General features: G+C 30.3%; 1 protein-coding gene across 2 annotated transcripts in view; it reads right to left on the bottom strand.

Annotated features, from left to right (window-relative positions):
* LOC148229345 (SH2 domain-containing protein 4A-like) overlaps positions 1-26,155 on the bottom strand; it is a 56,290-nt gene that overhangs the window by 27,484 nt on the left and 2,651 nt on the right. For both annotated transcript variants that reach the window (XM_088197724.1, XM_088197725.1), the window contains exon 2: positions 9,013-9,076. The gene's annotated coding sequence lies outside the window, so the exon portion shown is untranslated. The remainder of the gene's footprint in view (positions 1-9,012; positions 9,077-26,155) is intronic.

The raw sequence follows: 26,155 nt of genomic DNA, 5'->3' as shown, positions 1-26,155 counted from the left end.
GTGAGTATCCATTGTTCAACATGACCTCAGAAGCAGCTCGTTTCGAAAACGAGATCCACTTTAAACACGAGCCAGTTAGGTCACCGCCGACCTTGGCTCGATCGTCAAAAACTAGTTAACCCGGCCCGCGGTTAATGGGTTGGCGCGGAAGTGCATTCGTTATCTGGTGGCAACGAACTGGTTATCTATCTCACGCGAAGGCTTTCCGCGTGGAAATCCTTTGAGAACGACTACACACAAAAAAAGTGATAAAAAATATCACTGCCTACTTACCAAATTAACTCCCACGATGTCGTTAAGAAATCATTAAGAAGAAAATGTGTGACGTACGATAATTATATTTCAATTTTTCTTAAGTGATATTATAAACGCAGATATCGCAATATGATTGTGTGCTAAACTGGGTCGCTTTTATCTGTCATGTGTGTTGGTACATGATTCGCAATATATTAAGGTAGACTGGTAGAAGAACGTGTAATTATATTGTTTGTTTTGAATCATTATAATATGCTTAAACTACATCTAGTAAGAGAAAATATTAAGCAAATACCCAATAAGCTTGAGAGCTGCATTCTGAATTAAAATTAAGTGACGAACTATTTGTTTTAATATGTGATGTTGAATATTAATAATTAGTATAGGAATCAAGCAATACTTAAAAGCAATTTATTCTATCTCACTAGTATTACTTAGTAACGAAAAGAGCACTTAGTCATATAATTTATTGTTCATGTCTTACGTAATAAAAAGAGAGTAGAAAGACAGATTTACATCCTGAAGGATCAAATCAACTGGAGTACCTTAATGCCTGCACTACACTCTCTGTAAGTTGTCCTAACCGAAGTTACAACTGAAGTCGGCCGAGACCTACGACTTCGAGTAAGCGACCACACTGCCACAAATTTCATATGCCGTCCGGACGGCGGTTTCTGTCACGTACAACTGGCATATTTGCGCGCGAATGAAAAATGTACGAAATAATCGCAATTTTTAAATTGTCATTTTATTAAGTTTGTGTGGGCACTCACCAATACAATATCAGTGAAAGCTTTTCGGTCGTAAATATTCAATTTACGCAAAATCTTTGTCGGCTTTTGCAAAATGCCATAAGGCATACAAATAATACTTCAGAATACGAACACCACATCTGTGACTATCCTAGAATTTGTCGCCATCGATTCTAAATAAGAATTCGTTATGGTGTGACATTTATATAAGCCGATCTAAGAAAATACATAAGGATATTCGAAACGATTTTTTTTAACAAAATCAAGTACCACTAATTATTTTTTAATTATTTAATTTTATATGAAAAAAAATATATTAACGATACTATCAAAAATATAATTAATCCCTTTTGGTGCCCTAAAATATTCAAAGATGTCAGTAAGAGTCTGTTGAAGTTCGCGACAAACGTGTGGTATTATAACTTGACCACGTGACCACGATGCCTACGCGCATACTGAAATTGAACCGAGTTACTCGTTCTATCTCAGTTTGCGAAAAAACCATATCATTATCTCTCTCACTTTCGTCATTTAACACGCGAGAGAGCGAAAGGGGAAGTATCTCACCGCTCGCGCTCGAAAGAGCAGCTCCGACTTCGGTCCTTTTGACTTCGGTCCGTTTGCCGACAATGTTCGGAAGCGCTCGAAGCTGGCAAAGTCGACTGAATTACCCCCACTTTGCCTCAGACAACTTCAGAGAGATTTTAGAGCAGGCAGAACCGAACTCGACCGAAGTAACCCACTATATTCTCCGTCCTTGGCCAACCTTAGCCAACTTCCAGAGAGTGTATTTCAGGCATAATACAGTGTGCTGGTCTATAATTACCATATCTTTCAATTAATGAATTTACGAAACTATTTTTTTTATAATTATTAAAAGAGTTTTAATTAAAATATTTTTTAACTCATTTCTGATATACTTTCATATGGGTTGAAGATCTTCAACCCATATTCAATACAAAGACTTCGATATTTTTTCGGTTAGCTTTGATTAATGCCTTCGACTTATATCACCTCGACCACTTATCATAATATCTCGAACAGTCTTATAAGATATTAAAAAATAAAAATGGACACTCCATTTCTACATCAAATCAACCATGATTTGTCAAGGAGTCTATAAAGAGAAGGATCGTTGATCTCCTCCCATTTCCTTAATAATATGTGAGTTGGAACACTGCCATTCTAACACTTTACTTCCAACTTGGAAATACACAATGATTCGGCTCCAAAATCTATAATACATCAGCGGATTTCAACCAAATCACAAGCAACACAAGCAACACCATCGATGTCCTGAGCCAAGCAGTCACCTTTAATCGATAAAACGTTTTTTAAGACTAGTCTGTTCATAGGTTTGTTTAGAACTAATTTTATAGTAAAAAACTAATTCGTGTTAAAATACAGACACATTAATACCAGATAATGTCTGAATGTAAAAACGTGTGCTAATATTTCGCCTACATCATAACCAAATTCAATGTTATTTTAATGATTATATTTTTATTGCCTATACAAAAAATATACAGTAATAATTAAGCGATAAAAATTTTCCGTTCATTTCCGTAATTTAGCGACAATCTTTATGGAGATGACACACTTCATTGTGCGTTCTAATTGGCGTATCGTTTTCAACGATTGCTTTAATTAGACACGAATTCGTGTCTAATTGAGGAACGCTTACAGCATGTTACTAACGTGCACGTATCGATTTAATATAGAAGTAACTGTCGATGCAATTGGTTTGCCCTTAAAAAAAGTGATCAAAAAGACCATAGGTGGCTATTGATAAGGCAATTAAGTATTTTTTAACCAACACGCGCTAATTGCTCAAACCGTTTCGTAATAATATAATTCGCGGTGACCAGATGCTGCGACATAGCAGAATCATGGCAGTTGGACTTTCGAATGGAATAAAGAACAAGAAGAAAGCATATATTTCATGGTGAATAATTTTAAGAAGCTCTACTTGGACATCGTTATTGTAGAAAAAATAAGAGATGAGCATTTTGAATACGATCTATATAGTTATAAATGACAAATAGTTTCAAAATATTTAATATAGCTAGATAATATTTTTAAAAAAATGTAATCACTCAAACATTTGAAGCATACAATGAGAGAATGTAGTTCTTTTAAATTTAGCCAAAGATTATACAATATACACCCTTACTAATTGCGTCTTGTCCTGTAAGAGGATTTCACTGTTTTTATTTATTTTTTTATTTTCAATATACTATAAATAGTTCAACAATTTAACTTAACTGAAACATAAAATCAAGATTATGCTGCCAATATAAATTCACCACTATGCGTTGTGTGGCACACACTTCGTCGAGGAAATATTAAGTCGAATATAAAAATCACTTTAAAATAAATAAATTTAAAGCACAATTTTGTGTTTCGTCTCTATTGTGTGTAAAAAGTGTTTTTAAATAAATAAAAAAAATATATGTAAAACTAAGAGTACTTTTAAATGCAAATATATAAACTGAGAAGATGGGTATTACAATCGTAATCGATTGTTATAACCAAATAATCATTCGATTAAAGGATATGAATCATTAGAGAAATGGTTATTCTTAGTTCATAATTTTTTTAATCAATCACACAATTAATTAAAATGAGCCCCATTAACCATAAAATTCCCGACCTTGTGTCAATAAATTATCACATTTTTAGAAATTAAGACTTATACAAAATATTATTAGAGTAATATTATATAAACCTATGACGTCTTATACAACTAAACTGAAAATGAATTCATTGTTAAATCGTTTTTAAAATTAAGTTCATTTTTTAATCATTGACAAAAGACCATTTCTGTAAATTTAAAAAAACAATCTAAAGGAATCGGTCACTACATATAAAAGTACCTAGTATTATGCATATAATTTATCACACAGAAATGTATAAGAGTATTGCAAAACAATGCATCATACCAGTGATAAAAATCGACTACAATAAAAAAACGTGCTTAAACACTAATGACATATAAAAAAAAATTAACATTAATTTAATAATATATATATATATATATATTGACAAATTAGATCATAGTAATTACTATATTATGATATTATAAAAAAATGTTTTAAAAATATAAAATATTATCTGATATGGTACTAAGCTTACTTTAATTGATCTATTGATCTTTGACCATTCGATTGAGAGAGCACGTTTGATAATGAAGTTATCTTAATTAAGTCGTTTAAGTGAAAATTAACCTTTATGGTTCAGATGCTTTTTGTTTGTTTAGGTCAACTAATTTCTGATAAAAAATATAAATAAAATAAAATTGATTATATTTCAACTACAATATGTAGATGATGGATAATAGCAATTTAAAAAATACGTGCAAAATTGAAATGCCAACGTTGCGTAAAAATTCCAAAGCATGATGAGTAATGACTCTTAATGCCTTTTTTAATGTTTGCATTTTATTATACTTTAAAATGCTTTTGCAATATAATTACACATAAAATTAACGAGGGGTTAATTATTACGCAGACAGGTCAATCTGAAAAATCCATCATTAACGTATGTTTTAAGTATTAGAGAAAAATAATATCGTTCTTTTTTATATTACGCGTAGAAGGTCGTTAAACCAGGGTTGTCTCACTTTCTACAAAAATGATTATAGAAGAAAATACAATTTGAACTGGTGTAGATTGTGTTCGTGTATTATGCACGTGGTGTAAGAAAATCATCAGCCGTGACGATTACACACTTCCATGCTGGTGGAAGCAGCGATAGAACATGAAAGCATATGAGAAGATTACAGTAAGATAAATTATAGAAAGATGTTTAACATTGGAATATTATTCATAGAACGATTGACCTATGGTTTTGGTATGAATTATTTATTGTGATTATTTCTCCGTTCCCATAAATTAACGGGCATTGATTCTCACTTAATTTTGGGTGATCTTATGAAAAGCACTTGAACTACTAAGAAGATTTTTGAGAAATAACGACTCAGTTATGTTTATTAAAGTTCAATCAAAGATTGTTTTATTTATATATTATTAAGTATTTATCACGAGTCAGACATTTTATTATTGTTTTTTTTTCTTTTCAGATAAATCGTTTTAGTGAAAGAGTTCAATTCAAGAAAAGTAGGTCATGAAAAATCAGCTACATCAAAGTATGTATTTATTAAAAGTAATTTAAAAACACTAGTGACTAATAAAATAAAATTTATTAAGATATAATTGTAATGTATTTAATACTATCTTTACCACTTCCTGTGGTCGTTTCATTTTTAAAACACTGTTGATGGTTGTGCAAACCCGAACCTAATTTTAATTCTAAGATAACGATAATTTAATGTTAAATAACAATCATTATTTTATTTTTTAGCATGTAAACAATACTTCAAACACACCACCAAAACCTGGTATTTATTATTGGTTTGTAATAATTGTAAATTATTTATATATTTACATAATTGCGTTCGATACTGTATTTTTATTTATATCGTAATTGTAAAAGATAAACTTGGATTACCCTGGCACTCTACCGATACGCTATTAATGTCACATTATGTTGCAAGAAATATATGGGTATAAAAAAATTCTGGTATCTTTTAAAAATCCAAATTTTAAGAAAGGTTTTTTTTATAAAATCATTCATCATTAATTACATTTTAACAAAAACAAGCACAAAATATGAAATCATCATAAATAGGGCCAGTTCGATTCACGATAATTTTTAAGCATTTTTAACGTTGAAGAAAAAATTGTTCTCTTCGTTTAAAATTTAACACCGTGGGAGATTACTTAAAGGAATTCATATTTATCGCCTTGAGAATAGATAACGCACGCAACCGTTTCCAATACACCTTATTTGCCAACAGCAATTTATTTCAAAGAAATTCGCCACCCTTCTATAATTGATTGTCCCACCGAAAAGGGCTATGAGTATCAATACTATCTCAGCCGGTTTGGCTAAGGACTTTCCCTCAGACAGATCGTCTCAAGACTTCCTCTTCGACACTTCATCTGGCACAGACTTAAGCATCTACATTGGCGTTTAAGGCACATATACTTGATGATCGCAACAGATAGAAGGTCGGTTAAACTTCGTACCAGCAAAGATCGCAGAAATTGCCGTTTCTCTCTTTTCACCTACTGACTCCAAAGCGACCAGGGACGCACTCAAGGACAACCGTCTCATCTGTTGTGCAACGAACAATCAAACATTGTATTTACGAAATAAACATACCCGGATGTTAAAAAAGGCCTGTACTATATTTTGTTTAAATCAAAAAATAATAAATTATTCAGTTTCCAGTTTGTTTCAATATAGTAATATGGCATACTTATAACTGAATATTCATTTTGGTATTAAGCCCGAAACTCTACCAATACGCTATTACTGCCACAATATAGTGCAAGGAATATATGTATATTTATAAAATTTATAATGTCTTAAAAAACATAATTTTTAAGAAATATTACTTTATTTTATCTGTAAAATATTCTATTATTCAATAATCATTCAAGAAAAGCTAACATATTTTTTTTTTATAAACACTATAATTAAGCAGAGAGTTTGAGATGAATGATTAATGTGAAGAAGGCCTCTAATATTTTATATTTAAACTAGAAAAATAATAAATTATTTAGTTTCCAAGTTGTGACGGGGCAAAAAGGGTTGATGCGAATAGGGAGCCGCTCGGAAGAGCGACGCCACGTTAACGAAACGTGTGCACGCTAAACTGGTGACTCCGACGTGATCGCGAACTGTTCATAGCCAGTTCACTAGAGGGGAGTATTGTGGCGGGGTTAAAAGGTTTGCACGCGAACGCCGTGAATGGGGCGCCGCTCGGGAGAGCAAGAAGAAAATTAGCCAACCGCTACGGGAACAAAATCTGTGCACGCACATAAAATCTAATTTTCATTTTCTCAAAAACCTAGTCTGATATTGGAAAAATATTTTAATTAAGGATAAGAACATTAATAATATTCGGATTATTAAATCGTCTTATTATTTTTTAACCTAGATGCAAAATTGCAAGCAGTAAATATAATATATTAACCTAATCAATATGAATAGAAAAGCGCACTTAGCAAAACACACTTTCGCGAAATATCACACATACATATAATAGGAACCGTGTGTATCTTAGAGAAACCCCCGAAGAGATCAATCGAAGCGTAAGCGAATTTGTTTGGAAAGTGCAATAAACGCATGCCGTCATTTCTGCGTGCAAGCCTGGTTGTTCCAAAATGCGGCTGAGCCATGGCCACCGGACCGTGGCCGCCACATTTCTCTAACTAATGCTAATCCGGTAGCCAATTATACACTACGCTATACAGTGGCAAACGTACACGTTTTAAGACTTATTGTAATTAGAGAGTGAATCGCGAAAAGTTCTGCAATCGCTGCGCAAAGATCGGCAAATGATGAAACGGTGATTTTTATCTAATTTCATTAGATTAAAATTACCTTTCTTTAAATTATCCGAACGTCGAATGTTCTTCCTTTTTACATATATAATATATTATAAATAAAAAAAAATCGTGCGTTAGATTTAATTGATAAAAATCGTTACTCGCTCACGCGCTTCAGTCGTTAATATTAACCGTCAGCGTTAACACTACTCGTTCGACTATCACGTGTATAAAAATCGGATTATAAATTAATTTGTATGCGTGCTTGAAAGTCATTAACGGTGACAAATAAAACGAAGTAAATAAACAAATATTATAAATTATACTTAATTATTAGCATATTAAAAAGCATATATAAATATAATTTATTGTTAATTAATTTAAAAATGAAAAGTCGGCAAACTTTATCAATGAAACATTAATATTTACTTATTGATATTATATATTATATAATAATGTCTATATTTGCCTATATGTCAGTGTACGCAGTGTTCAAAAAAAATTATTGTTCATCAAATTTGGTGATAAAATTCGTAGCTTTAATTTTTCGCACAATGAAATTTATTATATTTTGAGGGAAAATATAAGAACATAAAATTCTTAAGAATTTAACTTTTTCATCTCTGCTTGTCCAATGGCAATTTTTACCGAGAACTTACGTCGATACAAGAAAATTGTATAAAGGTTTTTTAAAACATATTTCCTGAAATTCAAGATCGAACTTTTACCACCAACTTTAACCAGAGGCAAACTCCACGCACTTCCTTGTAGCTTACGTGCAATTTTACAATAATATCGAGTAAGATTAAATATTTTTTCTGAGAATTAACAGCATTCACCGCATTACAAAATAAATTATACCAATAATATTTACTTCTATGCAATAACATTTAATAAAAAGAGTAATCTCTTAAATTGAAGAATGAACTAAAGATATTCAATTCTTACTATAAAAAAATTACGAATACCGATTTGCCAAACTAGATAGTTTATTTTTAAAAAGAAATTATTATTCCATAATATAATTTTCATTATACAACATAAATATTAAAATCCTAGTTCAGTAATTTCGCTTTTTTCCACTCCGCAAGACTCAAACCGCAACCAGCACTTTTCCGTTACATTTTTTTGGCATTGTCAGTGACATGAATAATTATTGTAACTATAGCAATTATACGGGCAGCCGCCATCGCCAAACCACTTTTACTCTCCGTGGCCATGGTCGAATAACAATGAGCGAAAGAGAAAATCACAAACGCTAGGATGCTTGCGCAAGGCCTTTCTACGAGAGCCACGTGGTTGAATTTTCAATTTGCCGCTGTTTTGAAAATAAAAATATGCAGTAGATAGCTCAATAGGAGCTAATGAAAACCGAAAGAATGTTGATGTTAAGAATGCGGCGAAGTAAATATGCACAGTTGGGTAAGTGAGTAGATCAACATTGAAACCAAACGAGTGTTAAAAGAAATTTAGAATTATTTTAACAGAACCAGCTATGTTTGTTTTTTTCTTTAATTTTAATATAATTTAACGTTAGTTAGTCGGTGTTTTTTATTGACCATAAATTGAGTAAGTATCTAAAGAAAATGAAAAGCTTTGAAACTCACCTTCAGAAGAATATCACGACCTAGCGGATGTAGAAACGCTCTCCCTCAGCATATGCAATACAATCTGTAAGAAAAAATATGTTGTTTATAAAAAAGAAACATAATTTTAAAGGTTGTGAAGTCATCCAAGGCTTTTATGATATAAATATGAATATCGCATTTTTATTTCGAATAAATAATTTGCAATAGAAAGTTCAGAGGAATATCTGTTTACCTCAAGTCTGTTTACCAACATTGCATGTTTTATGGTTAATTTTATAGGCTTGGTTTAAATTTCCCTATAATATGATTATGTCGCAATAGTCTTGTCTGGGCCAAGTCCTTAAGCGTCCATTGTCAAATCCATTGTACTGAACGTGAGAAACAAAACATTTTTACGATCCGCCGAAACTTTTTTACGCCGACCGATGCAGACTGTACGTGACAATAAACGGATTAAACTAAAAGCATGATTATAGCCACTCGAGTTATTACAACAGATCGCAAGATTCAAAATATTGTAACCTATTTAAACTCCAGCGCAACGATGTTAAAAGTCCATAAATAAAACAGGCCAATTTAATTACATCTTAAGATCGTCGTAATCATTTGTGACAAAAAAAAGTGTGCAAGCACTAACCCAATAATCTCATGTGATTAGGATAAAAACAACCTTAAATTGAAATACAAGCACAAATGCCAAAGCACACATTGCTTTAGAGGCAGTGGTTTCATATCTTCAGTGAAATGTACTCAAATTATCATTTAATTTATTGTTTTTTTTCCAAAAATTTTTTTTACTTTATCCAAGAAGACGATAAAAAAACATAAATGGATTTTCTAGGAAACTTCTTTCTCATCCACAGTCATATATTTAGATTCCTGCAACAGTGCGTAAATGGGAAAAAATATTTTACAAAAACTGATATAAAAAACGACATTAAAGAATTGATTGCTTCCAAAAATACATTATTTTTCGAAACAGATATAAAAAAATTGATTAACATGTAGAGAATAATTGTAGAAAAATGGAAAATATATAATTTAGAAAAGTATTACACGTTTTTATTTTTGACTCATTAAACCTACACCTTATGGAACCACCTGATAGTATAAATATATAATTAGTATGTTTGTAAAATTATTTATGTTATTAAACGTAAACGTATAAAAATAATATTAGCTTAGACTCGATGTGTTCGTACTCGAAAACAAGTGGAACCGTCAACCGACGCTTCCCTCTTCACCAGGACCAGCTCGCGTCCGGAATTAAAGTTTAACCCGCTTTAGAAACGACTGAGTCATTCAGATCCAAACACGGATAAGAAGACTGCACTTATACTAAGTTACTTAACGTGACGTGACTCAAATTATTGCACAAATATCAATTACAAAACAAATAATTTGTCTTGTATCATCATAATAAAATCTAGTTTATTCACATGTATAATAAATATGGGGGTTAAGTGACCAAAACTAGGCGACACTCTGGTTACACTAACATAACGGCGGCATAGGACAGCACATTTCTTTGGCGGATCACGACGGGAAAACTACGACCGGCGCGCCTCATCCATCGATCTCTCATATCATCATAATCCAATATGTAACTAAACTATACTTCAATCAATAATCTCTGTCTAATAAATTATGAGATTATTTAATTTAAACTATTATTTCAAAATTAAAAAGCAAATAACGGGGAAGAACCACTTGTTAAATACTTTAAAAAATCATATTTTATTTATTATTTTTTAATCCAAATATTCTCAAAATCAGTCAAATAATAAAACATTAATTAAATAACATCTGTGTGTATCTTTTATAATTGTCACCTCAATTTAGATAATATTTCTATATATATTTTGAAGCAATTGCGTTTCAGAATATTTTTCATATTCATAACATAATATTTATGTTGCTAATTTGAATATGATAATATATGTATGTAAAGTGTATTTTTAAGATATGTATGTCTCACGTAATATTCAAATACATACTTATTATGTGCTAACTTTGAAACATTGAAATGAATAACATAATTTTTCAGTCGCTTAAACAGTTGATATATAATAGAATACATCAAACGCATTACTTGTATTTATAACATCTAAATTCCTCTCCATATATAAAATATGTTACAATCTAAGAGATTGTTACATATAGAATTTTCCACAAAAAATAAAAACAATTTCCATTTGTCAAATCATCAAAACGTGTATCTGTACGTTCAAGGAATTAAAAACCTTCTAGCTGCGTCATATCAACGGCCTTTAGGTGTAAGTTAGTCAACTTTATAATTGTCGACTTCATAGGAAGAAGAAAAACTTGCGTAATTCACTATTTATCGCTTGTACTTATTACAGGAAAATATCAATTCATCCAAATTATTTATAGACATTTTAAAGCTTTTAGTTTCAATGGAGTTACAAGTGACTAGTTATTTTCATTTATAAGTGGAGCTAGTCAAAATAAATTAATAATTGGTCAACTAGTAATATTAGTTTATAGTCTCAGATCATATAGTCTATCGATTAATATACAAGTCACTCACTTCCTACTTATTGCTCATGATCAGCGCCGGTATGACACGGTCATTGTTTCTTTGACTCGTTTGCCTTGAATCGAGCACGCGAGAAACTGGTCCTCTTTGTGCAGTTTAGATTGTATCATATTATTCACGTGTGCTTATCATTTATAACGTATGTGGTCGAAAACGAAAGTGATCGACTTTCCGGAACATGATCTGCGGCGTAACGTCGAAACGCACCGTCAAATTAGCGCGTCAATTATAGGCAGTGAGTGTAATGAAAATTATAAAAAAAATACTAGAACAACAATAATGCGAATACGGAAAATGATCATCTTCGGAAAATGTGATTATTACATCACGTTGATTGTTGGATAACACAGGAAAATATTACGAGCGCGGAAATTGCTCTGATTTGTCGAGCACGCAATTATTTTATTGCTGGTGGTGGTGGTTGCATTGTATTTTTGTATTTATGGCTTTTATGATATTTTTATTGTTAGTTACAATTGTATTTTACTCTTTTAGTGTGTGATTTATAATTATAAAGTATGTGATTATAAACTAAAAGATGAACCATTGCTATAAAAATGAATGTGAATATCATTTATAGAGAGAAAAAAAATTTTAGATGATTTTCACTGTCAATAGTGATGTAGTTCTTTGCTATTGTTATGATTTGTTCATATTAGAAAAATCAATAAACAAGCTTTAAGTATCACTTTAACTCGATTTATATGTGTTTATCTAATTGTGAGATACTATACGATTTGCATACAAGTTTATTCAGGTACAAATTACAAAAGTTATTAATTATTTAAAAGCTATAATATTGCACTTTCACGCAGTACAAATAAGTACAAATAAACACTAAATAGATCAATCATGCTATAAGCTCGAGTTAGCTCATGACGAATAAAAATTGATCAATCAACTGGACCAAATCTAACGATTGAAGTGGAAAGACTGTCTTACTCTGGACAACGATATTATCAGTATGAAGGTCTGATCTCGTACTAGCTCATCTGTGTCATAAAATATGCAACGGTGGTATTTTTTAGTGTAGAGCTAATATTCCCAGCTGCTCTCCAACTTCATTGTGATATACCAGAGTTTCTTAACGCTCTGAATTTGAACTCTAATATATTTCCAATAAAAATCAGAAGTGAATCAAAAAAGAGTTCTCTGCAGCATTTATTATTGAAATGGGATGGTATATTAACAACTCTCTTTTGGGTCATTTTGGGTCATACTGGAAGATTGATTCAAATTCTCGCGCTGAATAACTTTTATTAATAACTTAATATTAAATTATTGAAGGTAATATAAAAAACTCGCCTACTATTATTTCAAAATAGCTGTTTAAAAATATGATAATACTAGATTACAAATTATTAAATACTAGTTGCTCAGATAATGCATATTAAAAAATTATTGCTATTACAAAATACATAGTCATTTTTTAAAACTACATACTTTAAAAACTTCAATGATAGACTAAATAAAAAAAGAGACTTGGCGAAACAAAATTCATACCATTTATTATTTCACTTTACTATGTTTTGCCATAAATATGTAATAACCTTATTTTATATGCATATTATTATTTAATATATAAGATTTTTCAATAGTAATTTTTATCATTTGTACAATTAATGTACTGTATTATAAACTTTGTCAATAATAAAATCTTTATTAACAAAGAAACTATATGCAAAAAGTGGACTACAGAACTGTGGCAGCTCAATTAAATTTTAATGGTGCGGCGAGATAAGAGATGACTCAGTTGACACAAGCGATATCAGTTATCTGATTCATAATTGCAATTAGGTACTCCTCGAGTATGTTTATTATTAAATAATTTTAAGATAATGCAGAACAAATGGTCACAAAAGGTTAGTAATATTATTTTAAAATAGCTGTAAGAAAAAATATTGAAATACTAGATTATGAAAAAGAGATGTTTAACTGTCGCTCAGATAATGCACATTTTATTACTATTACAAAATACATAGTAAAACTTTAAAAGTACTTTGAAAACCTCAATAAAAAAATGAGACTAGGTGAAACAAGAATCATACCGTTTATCAATAATCAAATACAAAAAATGCTATTATTTCACTTAACGATATTTTTGGCATAAATATTTATTAACCTAATTTGATATGCACATTATTTTTTTTATATATGATTTTTTAATAGTATGTTTTATCATTTGTACGATTAATGTACTATATTATAAATTTTGTCAAAAACAAAGAAACTATATGCAAAAAGTGGACTACGTGGAAAGTTTAATGGTGCGGCGAGATAAGAGATGACTCAGTTGACACAAGCGATATCAGTCATTTGATTCATAGTTTAATTAGGTAGTCCTCGAGGTTGTATTAATATTAGATAATTTTAAGGTAATGCAGAAAAAGTGGTTTAAAATAGCTGTAAGAAAAAATATTGAAAAGAGATGTTTAACTATCGCCCAGATAATACTCATTTTTTTAAATTGTATTATAAGTCATATTCCTATTACAAAATATTTAGTAAAACTTTAAAAGTATTTTAAAAACTGCAATGATTGACTAAATAAAAATGAGACTTGGTGAAAAGAAAATCATACCCTTTATCAAGAAACGAATTCAAAAGAATGTTATTATTTTGCTTTACCATATTTTTGGCATAAATATTTAAAAACCTTATTTGAAATTCACATTATTTTTTAGTATGTATGATTTTTTTAAAAGTGTGTTTTATCATTTGTACGATTAATGCACTACTTATATTATAAATTTTGTCGTTAATAAAATCGTTATTAACAAAGAATATGCAAAAAGTGTTCTACAGTACTGTGGAAGCTAAATTAAATGTTAATGGTGCGGCGAGATAAGAGATGACTCAGCTGTAATAATACTATACTAATAATAATTTATAATTTTATTAACATAGGTTATTTTATTATAAAAAATACGTTAGTGTTGGAAAATAAATCCACAAAAAAAACCACAGTCGAATTATTATACGATATATTAGAATTAAAATTTCTATAAAATAAAGTTTTATTCAGAAGCAAATTATTAATATGCAAAATTATTCATTTGATTGACAGATTTAATGTCAATTATATTATTTACAAGCTAGAATGGTTGTCAATTGCAACATATTCTCATAGTAATTACCGCACAGTTAACCGGCATGTAGCATCGCGGTTTATAACCAATCAAAAGACTTGAACTCGTGATTCAATTACATATTCGATCTGCGCCATTATCCTAGTATTTTTTATGTTTATTTGTATATCTAGTTTAATTAAAAACCAAGTGTTTTCTATGTGAATTATGCACTTTATGCGCATATGTGTGTGACGCCGTCGTGCAATGCAAATTATGCATTCGCTCAACGCGCTCTGTTATCTCGAGTTGTGCATAATGCATTTTGAACACAAAGAAATTCCTCTTTGTGCATTCACGCGAGATAAATTCATATTATTCGTAATTACATGACCGTCAGGGTCGATAATATTGGCTGACTTGAGCGCTTTATAAATAAAATAAAACAATATATGTACAGACACACATAAACACCAACGCCAACCCTTGCATATGTAATTGGTATTCAGTAAAAATGGATATGATTATTATTATGATATCCGCATAATAAATGTCTTTAATACAGACATTAAAATTTGTGATGGAATAGTATCTATTATATATAAATATAAATAGACTCGCAAATGGAACACTAGCGATATGGTATTTTAAAGTCGTGCTGCAAATTTCAACGGCAATAAGAAAATCTTCTAAAAAAATCTTAGGAATAAACAATATTTTTAACTCTCATTTCTCGAGAATTTATTAATACAATAAATATATTTTTTTTGTTTTTTTTTTTAAATATCAATACTATACGCTACTATTCATCCAGGAAGGTAAAGTCTTTCCATACAAAATTAAGTAAATCATCTCAAGTTTTAAATTAAAAATTAAAAATTTACCTGCGTAGAAGGTAGAAGTTGCAAAAGATTAATAAACTGTCTCATGGGACGTAACTGTGAGGTCCGCACTGAGTATAGTAATTTGAACTGGTTTATAAAAACGATTATTATAACAAACAGTAACAAACAAGCTCCTAGCAACGATGATAAAATGAATAAATTTCATAAATAATTTTGAAATGAAGATGAAGGCATCTTTGTCTTTCTATAAACAAGTCTTAAATATACTTCTTTATTTAAACTACAAGATCGGCTTTTTGCTGATGACACTTGAATGAAGATGAACATGTCTTAGCCTTTCATTATATTTTTTTAACGTTTCAATATAATATAAATAATCTACCGATATTTTTTTTCAATATGTGACAGTATTTAACGATCTCATGGGGCATTTAATTGTAAGAAAAAAAACGAGTCAAGTCTACGTTGAGTATACGGTGATTTGCACTGGTTTATCAAAATTATTGAGATTATAAACCGTATGCACTATACCAAACAGGGAACCTGCTTCTAGAAAAAATGATATAAAAGGCGAAGATCTAAAATAATTATAGAAACACATTTTATAAATAATTTAAAAACCAACGCCGATAAAATTCAGATCAAGGCATCTTTAAATACATCTTAGAAGACATATTTTCTTAAAATACAAGATCAATTAAAAATAAACAATGTTTTTTCTGATAAAAACACTTGAACAAACCAAAACATTAAAAATAAGATAAATATATCATAGCCTTTCTGCAAAAAGGCTTAGACTTCACACAAACCAAATGTTCAGATAAGTATAAATAAAGTTTTTCTAATGAAAACACTCCAACTGTCTTAAAAAATAAGAACTGAAATTGAGAGTATCATGTTCAGCAAATGATACATTTTCACTTGAAGCTGCTTCCTAAAGAAATGAGTGACAACAACATTTGACAATTTTTTCTAGAATTTACTTGTGCGTCGAGTTTTTCTCACATAAATTTAAAATCTATCTTATAAAGAACGTTCTAAGAAACTAAAAACTTTTGATATAATAATACCCTCTGTTCAAATGCAATCAACTTTAACCGAATAGTGGTTAGCCCGTATTTTCAGTTACCTGCTCTTCCACCACAACGACTATCAATCACCAAAATCCATTATCGAACGAATCGATATGGTTCATGATCTAAGATAATGATCTTCTATTACTGCACACATATACCGCAAGAGCAATTGCTACACGCTACCCAAGTATTATATTTTTTCAGCAAACCCCTGTTTTGGCTCAGTCATGACAATGACCGACAGACTCCGTTAACCATTATGACAATTTCAGCAGTGAGGATGATAAGCGACCCAACACACGTGCCGACTTTTCGGCGGAAGCTCGGCTGAGGACGTGTGCGGGTTCAACAACTTTTTGTTGGCATTGTGCTCGCGAGAGGATCTATTGTGGATTGATTTGAATGGACCTCCCTCTATATCCGCCCTTTTCAGGCACAATGATGCTTGTTTGATGTGTGTTTAGATAGGGAAACTACAAGAAAAAAATGAAAATAATGCCATAAGCCTTGGGCTAGAATTGATGAATGGACTTATTAAGCGGATAATAATATTTATAAGAATAAAATACTATAACTGGGAAAATGTATTTATAAATACTACATAAACTGTTTCCAATTGGAACAAATAAATCTTAATAAAACACAAATTTCATAAGGGAGAAATCTAGGGATTATAGCTCAAGACAAAAAATAAAATATATATCTATATGGACCTTTATTATAATGTAGATGATGCATGATCCTTGCATATTAAATGTTTTCTGGACGGAAGTATTTAGAGCCTTTTATTAAAATACATATAAAATCAAGCCGCGTAACGAAAATATGCGATATATTTTTATTTATAAAAACAAACCAGTGGTTTGAGTCGGTGACTAACACTTGGGTTCGAATCTTATTTGAATCGGAATTAGTGAGTATTATATAATTAGAATTCAGATCTATCATCACATCTTAAGTTTTCCTATATTTTCCTATTCTTACTAAATAATTAAAATAAAAATTTTAATCTTGCGTCTCATTACTTAGTGGTTGTTGATTGTGTTTACCCGGTTGTACCGCGTTGCAGTGGAAGATATACAATAAATAATAAATAAAATATATATAGAACATATTTGTATTTCTATTATATTTAAAAATAAAGCGTTTACTACACGTGAGCGCGTTCACACTCGGCTCGCCATGAACATAAAAAATAATTGGATCAAGGTATGTCGAATGCGGTATTAATTTTATTAATGTATTCACCGACATTTCCCTAATTGACGGCGAATTTCTTGTCAACGCCGACGAACGAAAGTTTTCCTCATAATTTTCAGCAGCAATAAATAACAAAAGCAAAAAACCTTTCAAAAAATGAGGTGCAACAAATAACAGGTGGGTGAAAGAGAATGGTTTAGTTTGCTAGAATTACTTGTATTAAATTTAGTTCTGCTCTGAACAATTAGTCTACGGTATTTTTGACAACAGGATAAAGATATATATTTTAATAAATACAATAAATAGATGCGGTGTTTATCTGTTTATACAAGTGGATAAAAAGTCACTTTATCATTTAAAAAGCAAATATTTTTTTTTTGTTTTATATTATTTTACTTTTCTAAGTAAATATTTAGTAATAGTTGCGATATTTATTGATTTATACAAGATGATTTATTATTATAATTTTACTTTTCTAAATAAATAAATATAGTATTGTGCAAAAGTTTTGGGCACCTGATCCGGAAAAATTATTTGAGTAATAACATCACAGCATATCGGGTTTTTATTAGCAAACGATTTTTTTCTTTTTGTCAAACAATCAATACATCTGTTTAAAACATAAGAGCAGTAGTTTTTCGTTTTTTTTAATGAGTTAGGGGAATAGGCCGAACCCAAATTTTTAATTGTTTGCTATTCAAAAATAAAAATTCTTCTTGAAAATAATATTTTTGTGTTTGTGTCCTAAACCCAAAACTTTTGCACAGTGATGATGGTAATATTTACTACTAAATTTATTTTACTTTAAGCACCACCCAAAAGCATAAATTCGTAATTTTTAGCATTTCTTCAGAGTCAGCAATATTGCCCTTTTGTTAGCGGTATAGGAACATTTGAGAATTGTCACAAATATAATTCAGAGATCGCGCAGTCTTCGATCGATACAGATCATGATTAATATGGAAACCTGGTAAAATATTAGATTGCGAAAGAATTCGCTACTCGACAGGTTAAAGATTGAATGAACTCGTATGTGGCCATTGCGGCCAATGACCGTCATTAGCGCACTACAGCGTTTTCCTGCCAAAAAACGATTAATCGGCAGTGGGTGACCCAATCGAGCGAACCATGCGAGAAATCTCAGAATCGGGTCACCGCCGTTTATTGTCTCGTTGCGACAAAACGACCGTAACTGTAAACGCTCCGTTAGCAGCCGTAAATAAATCACTGTTCAGAGTAAATATTTTGATAGCTGTCGGCGGTTCTCAAAATGATGAATGAAAGAAAATATTGCCCGCTCTGAGAAAAAATAATCTACGTTTAAAAGTTAAAATTATATGAAACAAGACATGATTTTTTTAAACAGTCACTGTGATTCTCTAATGCACTATTTACAGCGTTAGAAATAGTTTATAGCATAGAAAACTGTGTATACGTTATTTTTAGGCACCCAACGCACGCAGAAATCTAGATAACCTGGTAACCGTTTCAGCTCTGGACACTACTCAATATTACATTGCACTCATATCTTCATAACGTTATTTCTATAAACAAATACATGGTTATGAATCTCAGCAGCAGTTTCTCATTACGCATATAAAAAAAGGATCACAGAACCAATCCTACATGTTACATTTATAAGTAGCATGCCTAGTTACTAGTAAAAATGGGGCAAGCGATCTGACATTATCACCATTTTTTATAAAATATAATAACACATAAAACACATATCTATGCAGCGACTAAATTTTCTCTGTATGTATTACAAATACTGTAGCAATAATTAAAATATATTTTATAAATATATTACTATCACAATGAGGTTTATCTATAAGCTACGTTATTACCGGACATAAACAATATATGAAACGGAAAAACATTATTATTATTATTAAGTACTTAAATATTATATTTTTAGGTATACACATATAATAAAAAATAGATTAACCTTCGTTTCGCACAATTGCGATTTATTTAAATTTTAATCATTAGCATTACTGTACACTGCACTGTCATTCCTTTTGAGTTATACAATGTCATACCACAAACGACATAATAACGTTCTCTACCAATATGGCACTAATCTACTATGACTATAAAATCAAGTTTATTTTTGTACAGTACTTTTCTGCGAAAAGGTAAGATCGTTTCGCGTCGCGCTGTAAGTTCGTTCAATCGACTTTTACTGTTATCAAGAAAAACATGACCTATTATAAAGAAGAATTTCTGCTTTACGTAATATTATATTAATTAAATAAATAATTGATTTATTGATTTTGATTGTCAAGGATTCATACAATAAATATTTATTTTATTATAATATTAACATATATTTGCAACATTCGTTGGTTATTCCATAGTATAAATCCAATATGTATAATGTTATGTACATTATACATATTGGATTTATACCATATTTGTTATATAAATTATATAATAAAAAGTAGCTTTATTTGATGTTTTTGATTTAATATGTAGTTTAGAGAGTAAAGTGAGGATACATAATCTGCATGAGGTTGTGTCGGAGTGCTGTCAGATTTACATCTCCTATGTGTCTTATGTAAACTGTATTTTATAATTACACTCTAGAAGTTAAATATTGTATTATTAGCCATTTTTATATAATTGCATACTTTAAATGTTTTATCATATTAGATACAAACATAAATAAATCTTAATATATTTTGATAAGACACTTTATGGTATGATTTGTTACAAATTAGAAATCAAGAATTTTTTCAGTATATGCAGGGCCGCCGAAAACAATGTTTCCGGGCCTCAAGACAAAAATGGTTTTTTATATATTTTTTAACATTGCCATATAATTTCTTTAATAAAAAATAATATGTATGAGTCAACCCTTTCTATGCTACAAATAAATATAAAAATTAGCCACCGTTGCGACATATTTTCTGAAATCATATTTTATGCGAAATAATATATATGCATTAAAAATTATTGAAAATATCTACTCATAATATAAACTTGATAATTAGTCGTGTTTTCTTTGCTGCTCAGTGTTGCCATATAGTGAACGTGAATCGTGCCATTGTGGTAAAACCCTGATTATCAAGACTTTTCATAATAATAACACGAGTGAGAATCGATTAAAGCACATCTAAACCGAATTTTGCCTAATAGGAGAGCGCAAAAAACAATTATCCCTTCTCAGAAGTCAAAAATCCACGTCAAAAGCAATAAAATCGTGCCGTCGCCGTCACAGTGGGAACGCTCGTTACCGAGCGTTCCCACTGCGACGACGTCAACACGATTTTATTGCTTTTGACGTGAATTTTTGCCTTCTGAGAAGTGATAATCGTTTTTGCGCTCTCCTATTGACCAAAATTCAGTTTGAATATACTTGGATCAGCCCTCTTATATTAGAAGTCGGTAAGGATTGCTATCATATTTTTAAAACATAGTGTAATATCGAAATGCATACAAACTATGGAGCAATATGTAAGACGCGATGTCTGTACTTACTCTTCCGCTTATTTTACCCTGAAAGATGAGTTGGGTTATGTTGTATTTTGGACTTGACCTAATGAAAGTTCTAAAACTATAATTAGATTTATAGCTTTCATTAAGTTAGGTTTGGGTTTGAACAGCAAATGGACGTTTCGCAACTGTCGAATTGAGTTTTATAGACATTTTAGAGCAACATATTATCAGTTAAATTATATTTTCGCTAGTAGAAATATATATCTACTGGTAAATATGTATTTGGATTTTACTAGTGAAAATATAACCTTACCAAAAAATACACATTCTATATAAATATATATCTACTGGTGAAAATATATTCTGATATGATTTTCCTGAAATGACATATTTTAAAAAAATATTTACGGAATAGATTCTAGATTTTCTTTTAGGAATAACCATTTGAAACTGAATATATTATTTATTTATTTTGCTGCATTAAAAGATATAGAATCTGATATGTGTGATTCTTCTGCTATTATGCAAAAAATGGGAGACTTTTAATAGCACATTATTAGCTTTGACATAATCATGGGCTACATTTAGCAGATCTGAAAATCCTCTATTTTAAAAAAAAAGTATAGAATCGAAGAGTTACATTCTAACAGTGACAATGATATTAAAGTTAATGAAGAAGATTCTAAGGATGACTTATCACAATATATAGGTCTGATGTTAGGAATATAATTTAAGGATCGTAAATATTCAGATGCAAAAAATAATAAAAAAAACTATTATAGGTAATCTTAAAATTGTATTAAAATGTAAAATATCCATCGTTAGAAATGGTGTTCAACAATGAATTCGAAAAAAGTATAAAAAAGTAAAGCATGCTTTACACTGGTGTTTCTTCTTAAAAATATAATAGAAGTATTTAAAATATTTCTACAGTAAGTAATTGTGTTTAACAAAAAAATATGTGTAAGTAGTAATTGCTGATTTAGGATTAGAAAACAAGATGAAATACAAATATTTTTGAGAATATAGATGTAAATTAAGAAAATTGTACTGTTATGTTATATTTTAGCAGAGATTTAAAATTGGTAACTGTGAAAGGAATGCTGAAATTTTTGCTTATAAATTTAAAAATAAGCTGAGAGCTTCTCATTGGAAATAAAAATAAAATAAACAATGACAACATATCGCTTCATAAATTCCATTAAAATCCTCATGTATTTAAGAAAAAAATGCCTTTTAAAGCTGATTGAAAAAAATAAATATACAAAATAGCATATCTTTTGAAACAGTCAAAATATTTCTTATGTCATAATTTTATAACCATAAAGTCAAATATTATTTTTATTAGATTTATTATAAGTTAAATAAATAAAGCACTATGCGGATTAAGATATTTCAGCATTTTTTGTAATATTTAGATTGTAGATGATTATGTAAATCAAAATAAAAATAGCGGAATAGCTGTATATCACTGTATTATATATTTTTATATAGTTGCACTACTAATACAAACGATTCGTAGTATACAAGAAAATAATCCATTTGTAACAGGCAAAAGGCGTGGTGCCTTACAGAATGTGATGAACGAATAAATTGGTGGCGACATTCCAATGCAATTCTATACAGCGACCGCACTTCGTGACATAATTGGGACAATGGTCAAAGATAAAATTTTTATCGTTGTTCGGTGTTTAGTGAAGTATGGTCACTCTAACCAGACGCGTATTTATCAGGAAGAAAACAAACCCGCGGAGTCAGTCACCTCGCACATGTGGGTGTATTTTTTCTTTATTTGTAGTCACACCCACGAAGGTTCAACACCACATCAAAGTGTGTTGTGACCTTTTTTTAAGAAAAAAAAATACCGCAATACAATCTAGGTTGACCTTAGCTTGTAACTAGTATTTTAACAATCGTAAATTGCTAAGAGTCGTACTATTGATACGCTACAATGAGTTATAAATTAAATCCGAGCACCGTTCGTTTCTCAAAATTTACGTTGAGGTATGTTGAACTTTAAACGCTAAATTCACACGAATTACAATTGAACTTGTATTGAATTTTAACAAGACATTAATGTCTCTATTGTATTTCTTTGAATTTTTAACGACTAAATTATGAGTAATACTAACTACAGGTGTCTGATTATTCACTCAATGTGATAGATGGGAATTTCTATAGAATTTAGCATTTTGATTGCACTTTGATCTTATTTGTAAATTAGCTGCTAAGAAAAAATATTTTTTATTGTAAAATATACTCATATGGTGACAAGATTTGAGTTGAACTAAAAATATCTGCACAAAGAAGTCTTGTGCGAATCTTTAAAACGGTAGTTCAAATAAATTACAATAATGTATTATATTACTATTTATTCAGTGCAACATTTTTAAATGTTGTTTAAAGTTAATGAGTAGGTACATGTTTTTTCTTATAAAGATAAGGCAAACATAAATATTTACGTTATGCGAAGAAATACGTATATTTTTTCCACATAAATAATCCATAAAAAATATTAAATAAATATTTTTCTTGTGAGATTATTATTCAGTATCAGCAATGTTAAACTAAAACTAGTAATGGCAAAAGAAAAATATTATCATTAAATAACTATGTAACTAAAGTAGTGTTTTAGCTAATAATAATCATAATTTTAATTCAGTATTTTAACATTTTTAAGTCTACTTCTATAATTTTAAATTTCGCTGTTGATGTGTTATTTTAAATTCATAAAAAATAAAAACCGTTGATTTTTATATATAATACATATGGTGCCCGACTGTCAAAAGAGTATTTCACACCTTCGGGTGTTCCTCAAATGTCCAACCTAGGCCCTCTACTATTCACGTTACTTATTAATGACATAAATATGACAGTTACAAATTCAAGTTTTCTTGATTAAAAAGTATTTGAATGCATTCAATCTGTAGCGGACTCTATGAAGATAGGTTTTAGAAAATGGCATATTATGCTATCTGAAATTCAAACCCTCCTGTAAATAATTAAATATATTTAATATAGCAAAGTATCATTGACCTCAAATCAAAGGACAATAAAAATATGAATATAATTATCATTATTATATATAATGCTGACTTATCACTATCAACAGCCATAATGACAACATATGTATAATTCGCGTCATTCTTGTAAGTCTATTGTGTTCTGTACATGAATATTTTTAAAATGCTCAGACATGGCGCCTGTCAAATCAACTAAGCAGACGCCGAGATACGCGACTCAAATCCACAAAAAGCAATTGCTTGTGAACACAAAAATAAAGAAATAAAAAACATCAAAGCATGATTAACGTGGTGATACATGAAAAGCATTTCTCTGGATGCGTGAGTAACCATGGGCGAGATCTGTGGCGCCACATCTGAAAATTCTCAACTGGGGTAACCAACACATGAGATGTTCCATTGTATGACTTGTAAATAATGTTGCATATACATAGTGCATACACTACTTTTCATTATAAAATTGCATAACATCCGGTATGTAAAGAACGCATCGTGTACAACTATTACGTATGCGTATTTCATAATATTGTAGCACTTTTTTTAATTCAAATATGTAAAAACAATACAAAATGAAAGTGAACGCTCGATTATGTTATATTTATAAATATATAGGACTTCCTGTGAAACATCACTAATCGCATCGGTCACAGTTTAACAACCAAATTGGTTGTTCCGGTCAGACATCATCATAATTCATCATAACACAAAAAGATATTGGGTTTTTTCATTATAATATTCATACATATGTACATAATATTTTTCCGCATGCGTTGAATTTATAGGCATATGCTTTTTTATTGCCTTTTAGGCTTTATACAGTATCGCCGTACATGTACGGCCGTCGATTCTTCATTATTTGAAACACCTTAGCTAGTAACATATGTACGGAAAATTTGTATTATCTTAAATACTCGATAAAAACAAAATTATGCGAATTTTGGGGTCCGTTTTGCTGTCTCATACTTTGTGTATCCTTGTAAAATTCATAGAGCCGGCTTCGTGCTTCACCAAAATTCCATCGTCTATTTTGCGGGGCCCTTCGAACCATTTATGCTATAAACAATGGCGAGAACAACTTGAATGTGTCGTTTCTATAATGTTGTTACATGTTGGATCCTGTGTTTTCTTCTGACAAGTTCATGCTTCATAAATAATAGGCGCTTCAATTTTCAACATATGTTGATTGTTAGCGGTGCTTCGAAAACTTTTTAAGTCGAGCCTATTTTTAAAGTCAGCAATATTTTTACCGAAGAATAAATTATTAAGATTCAATAATGTAAAGATTTCTTAGTGGCTATATAATACATTTTGATGTAAATTTCTACCATAAACAAAGTGTTAAAAAACAATATAATTTGTTGAAAATTAAGTTAATGCCTTAATTTATTATTGTTATGTATTGCATATTATAAGACGATACGACATATCATTGTTTCTTAAAATGTATGTCAAACATATTGCTATAAATACGGAATCTTTGTTTTGGCATTCCGCACCATACAGTCCGTCAGGACACTGATAATATCGATCTTGCCGAAAATTTAATTCGAATACCTTAAACCCTTTTGGAAAACTTTATACTTGAAGATTAATAGCTGCATTAGTTTAAAAATAATTATATGATATTAGGTAATAATTTGCCAGAGGCTATTATGTTTGGTTTAACACTTTCCGGTCCAAACTCAGGATTGTTTTTCCACTTTCGTCTCGGATTAGCACCAAAACGGGGCATGCCATTACACACGCGCACATGTCATCCATTACGAAACCTGTCATTTCATAGTACTACCATAAAGTATACAATCATAATATGCAAGACGATTTTTTACGGTCGTACATGGTACATCCATTCTCGCAGATAACCGCGACGCTATGCGAATCTAACCGTTTTTGTCGCTGTTCATAATAGCATTTTTTCAACCCAGCATTTCAGCAGTCATCGGACATT

Source organism: Plectrocnemia conspersa, unplaced genomic scaffold, assembly GCF_051122295.1.
Source record: "Plectrocnemia conspersa isolate PC_06_02 unplaced genomic scaffold, ASM5112229v1 ptg000011l, whole genome shotgun sequence".
Classification (NCBI taxonomy): Eukaryota; Metazoa; Arthropoda; class Insecta; order Trichoptera; family Polycentropodidae; genus Plectrocnemia; species Plectrocnemia conspersa.
The sequence above is the reverse complement of the archived record's forward strand: the minus strand, read 5'-3'. Positions and strand labels throughout refer to the sequence as shown.